The 7388-nt window shown below is 37.2% G+C and overlaps 1 non-coding gene across 1 annotated transcript; it reads right to left on the reverse strand.

The window, feature by feature from the left end:
* Window positions 1–1170: 1170 nt before the first annotated feature.
* On the reverse strand, window positions 1171–1243 carry TRNAR-UCU (transfer RNA arginine (anticodon UCU)). Its single transcript has one exon. It is a non-coding gene; the product is annotated as a tRNA-Arg (tRNA).
* Between the last annotated feature and the right edge of the window lie 6145 nt (window positions 1244–7388).

Below are 7388 nucleotides of genomic sequence, written 5' to 3' on the forward strand. Positions count from 1 at the left end.
ATCGTAGGTCATTCTTTGGTGAAAAAGAGAATCCACACTGCAATTACTATTTTGAAGTTAATGACAGTGAAAAAATATAAAAATTGTGCATGTGGAGGGTGGTCAAAGCTTTATTCAAGGAAAATCATAACCATAAGTGAATTTTTACTAACATAAAGGAAGCAAAATTAAATGAACTAAGTGTTCATGTCAAGAAGTTAGAAATCAAAAAGCAAAATAAATGTAGGCAAGATAACAGGAAGGAATGAATGAAGATTAAAAATAAAATAATAAGATTTTATTTATTTATTTATTTTGGCCGTGCCGCGTGGCATGTGAGATCTTGGTTCCCTGACCAGGGATTGAACCCGCGCCCCCTACAGTGGAAGCATAGAGTCTTAACCACTCGACTGCCAGGGGAGTCCCAAAATAATAAAATTTTAAAAAGAAAAAGCAAAGAGGATAAACGTGGGTCCTAGACATGTCAGTCACAAAGCTTACAGGTCCACCATCCTTCTTAGAAACAGCCATCCCATTCCTGTCTCTCTGCTAAGGGAGGGGGCCCTGGGCTGCTCCTTAAGAGAAGCTTCTGACAGGAACTTCAGTGAGGCCCTGAGCAACGGAGGCCCAGGATAGCCAGGCATAAAGAGCTCTGTCCAACAGAGGCAGTGTCAAACAGCATGACATCAAAGATGGGAGCCATAAAGGAGAGATGGACAACTTTGACTATTCAAAAGTTAGAACTATTGCAAAGGAGAGGAAAGCTTGAAAGCATGTTGGGCCAGATGCGGAAAACAAAGTTTGATTCCTACCTCACACCTTACATCAATATAAATTCCAGAGAAAGAAATACAACTGGCCAAAGAACATATGAAAAAGAATGTGCAATCTCATTTATAATTGAAATGTAATTCAAACAATTGTTTTATCCATGAGGTTCACAAAAACTAGAAAATTCTACCTTACCCAGATGTCTCACACATTGCTGGTGGGTGTGCAAACTGATGCAACCTTTCTGCAAGATCTAAGTAAATGCTGAATATATTTACCCTTAACCCAGCAATTTCACACCCAGGAACGTATCCCCCAGAAACCTTAGAACATGTGCACAAGTGTGTGTGTGTGTGTGTGTGTGTGTGTGTGTGTCTTTGTTTTTTTTTGTGCCACACCGTGCCGCATGCAGGATCTTAGTTCCCTGACCAGGGATTGAACCTGTGCCCGCTGCAGTAGAAGCGCAGAGTCGTAACCACTGGACCACCAGGGAAGTCCCACAAGTGTGTCTCTTTGTTATTCTGTTGAAAGAAATTTGGGAAGCTCACAAATATATGAAAATTAAATAACATACTCCTAAATAACCAGTGAGTCAAAGAAGAAACCAAAAGGAAAATTAGAAAATGAAGTGAATAAAAATGAAGATACAAAACACCAAAGAGCAGCTAAAGCCATGCTTAGAGGAAATTTTAAGCCGTAACTACCTACATTAAAAAAAGAATGATTTTAAATCCGTAACCTAACTTCTACCTTAAGACAATGGTAAAATAAGAGCAAACTAAGACTAAAGAAAGCAGAATGAAGACTGGAGTGGAAATAAATGAAATAGAGTTAGAAAAACATAGAGAAAAATCAATGAAATCAAATCCTGGGTCTTTGAAAAGATCAACCATATTGACAAACTTTAGCTGAATTGACCAAGAAAATAAAAAAGAATACTCAAATTACTAGGATCAGAAATGAAAGAAGGAATATTACTACCAACCTTACAGAAATAAAATGGATTATAAAGGAAGGCTATGAACAATTGTATGCCAATAAATTAGATAACTTGGGTGAAACGAATAAATTCCTGTAAAGATACAAACTACCTTCAGGAACCCGGGCCCCTGGCAGTGAGAGCGCCAAGTCCTAACCACTGGACCACCAGGGAGTTCCCAGAAATAGAAAATCTTTAACAAAATATTGAATTAGTAATCAAAACACTACTTACAAAGAAAAGCCCAGGACCAGACGGCTTCACTGCAGAATTCTACCAAAATTTAAAGAAGAATTCATACCAAAGAAGTCTTCACAAACTATTCCAAAAGTGGAAGAGGAAGGAATACTTCCCAACTCATTCTATGAGGCCAGTATTACCCTGACACCAAAATAGTGAAGATAGCACCAGAAAAGAAAGCTATAGGCCATTATCTCTTATGAAATTGGATTCAGAAATCCTAAACAAAATACTCGCACAAATCCACATCACAGAAAAAAATTATACACCATGAGCAAATGGAATCTATCACAGGAACGCAAGGTTGGTTTAACATCTGAAAATCAATTAATGCTCTACACCATATCAATGGAATAAAACCAAAAACCACAGGATCAGCAAAATACACAGAAAAAGCATTTGACAAAATCCAACACCCTTTCATTAAAACAACAAACTAGGAGTAAAAGAGATCTTCTTCTATAAAGGGCATCTATGAAAAACCCACTAACATCATAGTTACTGGTGAAAGACTGGATGCTTTCCTCTTGATATCAGGAGCAACACAAGGATGTCCACTCTCACCACTTCTACTCAGCATTGTACTGGAGGTTCTAGCCAGGGCAAATAGGCAAGAAAAAGAAATAAAAGGATTCTGTATTGGACAGGAAGAAGTAAAATTATCTCTATTTGCAGATGACATGATCTTGTATATGGAAAATCCTAAACAATTCACTAAAAAACTACTAGAACTAACAAATGAATTCAGGAAGGTTGCAGAATACAAAATCAATATATATAAAAAAATCAATTATATTTCTACATATTTGCAATGAAAAATCCGAAAATGAAATTAAGAAAACAATTCAAAAAAAACAAACAAAAAACAGCATCAAGAATAATAAAATACTTAGGAGTAAATTTAACAAAAGGAGTGCAAAATTTATCGGTGGAAACCATGAAACATTGTTGAAAGCAATTAAAGATCTAAATAGATTTTAAAACATTCCATATACATAGATCAGAAGACTTATTGCTATTAAGATGGCAATAGTCCCCAAACTGATCTATAGATTCGGTGCCATCCATTGTCAGATTCCCAACTCACTTCTTTGAAGAACTGGCAAACTGATTCTAAAATTCACATGGAATGACAAGGGACCCTGCATAGCCAAAACAATCCTGAAAAAAGAAAAATGGGGAACTCACACTCTCAAAATTTACTGCAAAGCAACAGAATTTCAAGATAGTGTGATGCTGGCGTAAAGATAGACATATTACTAAATGAAAAAAACAAGATATAAATAATGTCAACAATCCCATTTATATAAGAAAAAATATGTTTTTCCTATAAGGAAAAGTCTCACAACATTAACATTGCATGAGTAACAGTGCTCGTGCAAATAAGGGTAAAATTAAATATGCAGGCTTGAGGCCTGGCATGTGGGGCTCAGCGTTAAGGGTGGTGTGGTGACCCAGGTCCAGGGGCTGCCCCAGGGTCAGGGCTTCATGAGAAACGGGCAGCTCCTGTTTGTTCCAAACTCCCAGTGCCTCTCAGGCAACCTGGAAAAACACAATTCCCCAAGCAGGAAACCCGCCACATATTCCAGCCTGGAGCTCAGAAAGCCAAACCCTGTGACAAATTTAAAAACAAAACTTGAAAAAGCAAACTCTCACAATAGAATGTTAAAAAAAACAAAACACAAAAAACCAACTTTTATTTTCCTTTCTTATTAATAAGTACCACACGTTTATTGCAAAAATTTTTTTTTCAAAATACAGATAAGCAAAAAGAATATTTCCCATAATCTCACTGCCAATGATGACCAATGTTAATATTTTACTGCAAATGTTGTGAGATTTTCACTATAGGTCAAAAAATTGTAGACACTATAACTTATTTTTTCATTTAGTAATACGCTGTGAATGTTTTTACATGTCAGTAAATATACATTTATATTATTACATAAAGCACCTGTTCTTGCCATTTTCCCTTCTCTCACAGAAGTTTTCCTCTCTGGGGCTCACCGAGCAGAATGCCCGCTCCTGGCCTGGACTCAGGCCTGGCCAATCAGAGCCTTCTGTTCCCCTGCTACAGTGATTCATCCAGGGGTGGGCACGTGACCCAAGTCATTCCAATGAAACTCTGTCCCAGGACCTTTGCCGCAACTGTGGAGAAAGAGAAGTTCTCTCTCTACGGGGGTTGCTGGGACACAGGAACATCAGCATGGCCCTTCTGCGCTCCTGTCAGGAGCCTAAGAATGAGGATGCTTCATCCCTTGATACAGCCATCCTGACACCAGCTACCTTGAACTTGTCAGTCACAGGAGCCGAGAGTTTCCCATTTTTGCACACCTACTCTGAGATCAGCTTCTGTTACCTGCAACCAAAAGAGGCCTAATTCAGTGAGCTAGGAGCCAGGCGCTGTGCCAGGCTCAGGGACGTGGCGGTGACAGACCCAGTAAGGTCCAGGCTTCCTCCTGGTGGCTGACCTTGTCTGAGGTCTCCCCACCAGCCTGCCCAGCAAGGCAGCCCTCTGGGTCCTTCCATCCACAGAACCCTGCAGATTTTGTAAACTCTCCTGTACAACTCCCTTGTTGGCAGGAGAGCAAGAAGTTGAACTCACATTCCCCCCACATGCTTGACTTCACGTTCCACATTTCTTAAAGTCTCCCACGGTAGCTAGAATTTTGTGTAAATTCTGCATTCTCTACTATTATGTCTTAACATTTAAAGAATGTGTTCTCCAAAAATCTTGGAGTAAAAGTAAGATACACCCTGCTTATCCTGTATCTTTTAGAAACTAGACTTTTATCTAGATAAAAGTAGAAAGATAAAGATATATGACTTGTAAATATTTTCTCCCATTCTATGGGTTGTCCTTTTACTCTCTTAATAGTTCCTTTGATGCATTAAAGTTTTAAATTTTTTTAATTGACATATAGTTAATTTACAATGTGTTAGTTTCAGGTGCATAGCAAAATGATTCATATATATATTCATATATATATATACACACATATATACATATATATGTACACATATATACATATATATTCTTTTTCAGATTCTTTTCCATTATAGGTTATTACAAGGTATTGAATATAGTTCCCTGTGCTATGCAGTAGGTCCTTGTTGTTTATCTATTTTATATATAGTAACGTGTACCTGTTAATTCCAAACTCCTAATTTATCTGTCCCTTCCCCTTTCCCCTTTGGTAACCATAAGTTTGTCTTCTATGTCTGTGAGTCTGTTTCTGTTTTGTAAATAAGTTCATTTGTAACTTTTTTTAGATTTCACATATAAGTGATATCATATGATATTTGTCTTTCTCTGTCTGACTGACTTCACTTAGTATGATAATCTCTAGGTCTATCCATGTTACTGCAAATGGCATTATTTCATTCCTTTTTATGGCTGAGTAATATTCCATTCTTTTTTTTTTGAATTTTATTTTATTTTTTTATACAGCAGGTTCTTATTAGTCATCCATTTTATGCACATCCGTGTGTACATGTCAATCCCAATCTCCCAATTCATCACACCACCACCCCACCTCCTGCCGCTTTCTCCCCTTGGTGTCCATACATTTGTTCTCTACATCTGTGTCTCAATTTCTGCCCTGCAAAATGGTTCATCTGTACCATTTTTCTAGGTTCCACGTATATGCGTTAATATACAATATTTGTTTTTCTCTTTCTGACTTACTTCACTCGGTATGACAGTCTCTATATCCATCCACGTCTCTACAAATGACCCAGTTTCATTCCTTTTTATGGCTGAGTAATATTCCATTGTATATATGTACCACATCTTCTTTATCCATTCATCTGTCGATGGGCATTTAGGTTGCTTCCATGACCTGGCTATTGTAAATAGTGCTGCAGTGAACATTGGGGTGCATGTGTCTTTTTGAATTATGGTTTTCTCTGGGTATATGCCCAGTAGTGGGATTGCTGGGTCATATAGTAATTCTATATTTCGTTTTTTAGGGAACCTCCATACTGTTCTCCATAGTGGCTGTATCAATTTACATTCCCACAAACAGTGCAAGAGGGTTCCCTTTTCTCTACACCCTCTCCAGCATTTGTTGTTTGTAGATTTTCTGGTGATGCCCGTTCTAACTGGTGTGAGGTGATACCTCATTGTAGTTTTGATTTGCATTTCTCTAATAATTAGAGATGTTGAGCAGCTTTTCATGTGCTTCTTGGCCATCTGTATGTCTTCTTTGGAGAAATGTCTATTTAGGTCTTCTGCCCATTTTTGGATTGGGTTGTTTGTTTCTTTAATATTGAGCTGCATGAGCTGTTTATATATTTTGGAGATTAATCCTTTGTCCGTTGATTCGTTTGCAGATATTTTCTCCCATTCTGAGATATGTCTTTTCGTCTTGTTTGTAGTTTCCTTTGCTCTGCAAAAGCTTTGAACTTTCATTAGGTCCCATTTGTTTATTTTTGTTTTTATTTCCATTACTCTAGGAGGTGGGTCAAAAAAGATCTTGCTGTGATTTATGTCAAAGGGTGTTCTTCCTATGTTTTCCTCTAAGAGTTTTATAGTGTCCAGTCTTACATTTAGGTCTCTAATCCATTTTGAGTTTATTTTTGTGTATGGTGTTAGGGAGTGTTCTAATTTCATTCTTTTACATGTAGCTGTCCAGTTTTCCCAGCACCACTTATTGAAGAGACTATCTTTTCTCCATTGTATATCCTTGCCTCCTTTGTCGTAGATTAGTTGACTATAGGTGTGTGGGTTTATCTCTGAGCTTTCTATCTTGTTCCGTTGATCTATGTTTTTGTTTTTGTGCCAGTACCATATTGTCTTGATTACTGTAGCTTTGTAGTATAGTCTGAAGTCAGGGAGTCTGATTCCTCCAGCTCAGTTTTTTTCCCTCAAGACTGCTTTGGCTATTCGGGGTCTTTTGTGTCGCCATACAAATTTTAAGATTTTTTGTTCTAGTTCTGTAAAAAATGCCATTGGTAATTTGATAGTGATTGCTTTGAATCTGTAGATTGCTTTGGTAGTATAGTCATTTTCACAATATTGATTCTTCCAATCCAAGAACATGGTATGTCTCTCCATCTGTTGGTATCATCTTTAATTTCTTTCATCAGTGTCTTATAGTTTTCTTCATACAGGTCTTTTGTCTCCCTAGGTAGGTTTATTCCCAGGTTTTTTATTCTTTTTGTTGCAGTGGTAAATGGGAGTGTTTCCTTAATTTCTCTTTCAGATTTTTCATCATTAGTGTATAGGAATGTAAGAGATTTCTGTGCATTAATTTTGTATCCTGCAACTTTACCAAATTTATTGATTAGCTCTAGTAGTTTTCTGGTGGCATCTTTAGGATTCTCTATGTATAGTATCATGTCATCTGCAAACAGTGACAGTTTTACTTCTTCTTTTCCAATTTGTATTACTTTTATTTCTTTTTCTGCTCTGATT

Source organism: Balaenoptera acutorostrata, chromosome 20, assembly GCF_949987535.1.
Source record: "Balaenoptera acutorostrata chromosome 20, mBalAcu1.1, whole genome shotgun sequence".
In the NCBI taxonomy this organism is placed as follows: domain Eukaryota; kingdom Metazoa; phylum Chordata; class Mammalia; order Artiodactyla; family Balaenopteridae; genus Balaenoptera; species Balaenoptera acutorostrata.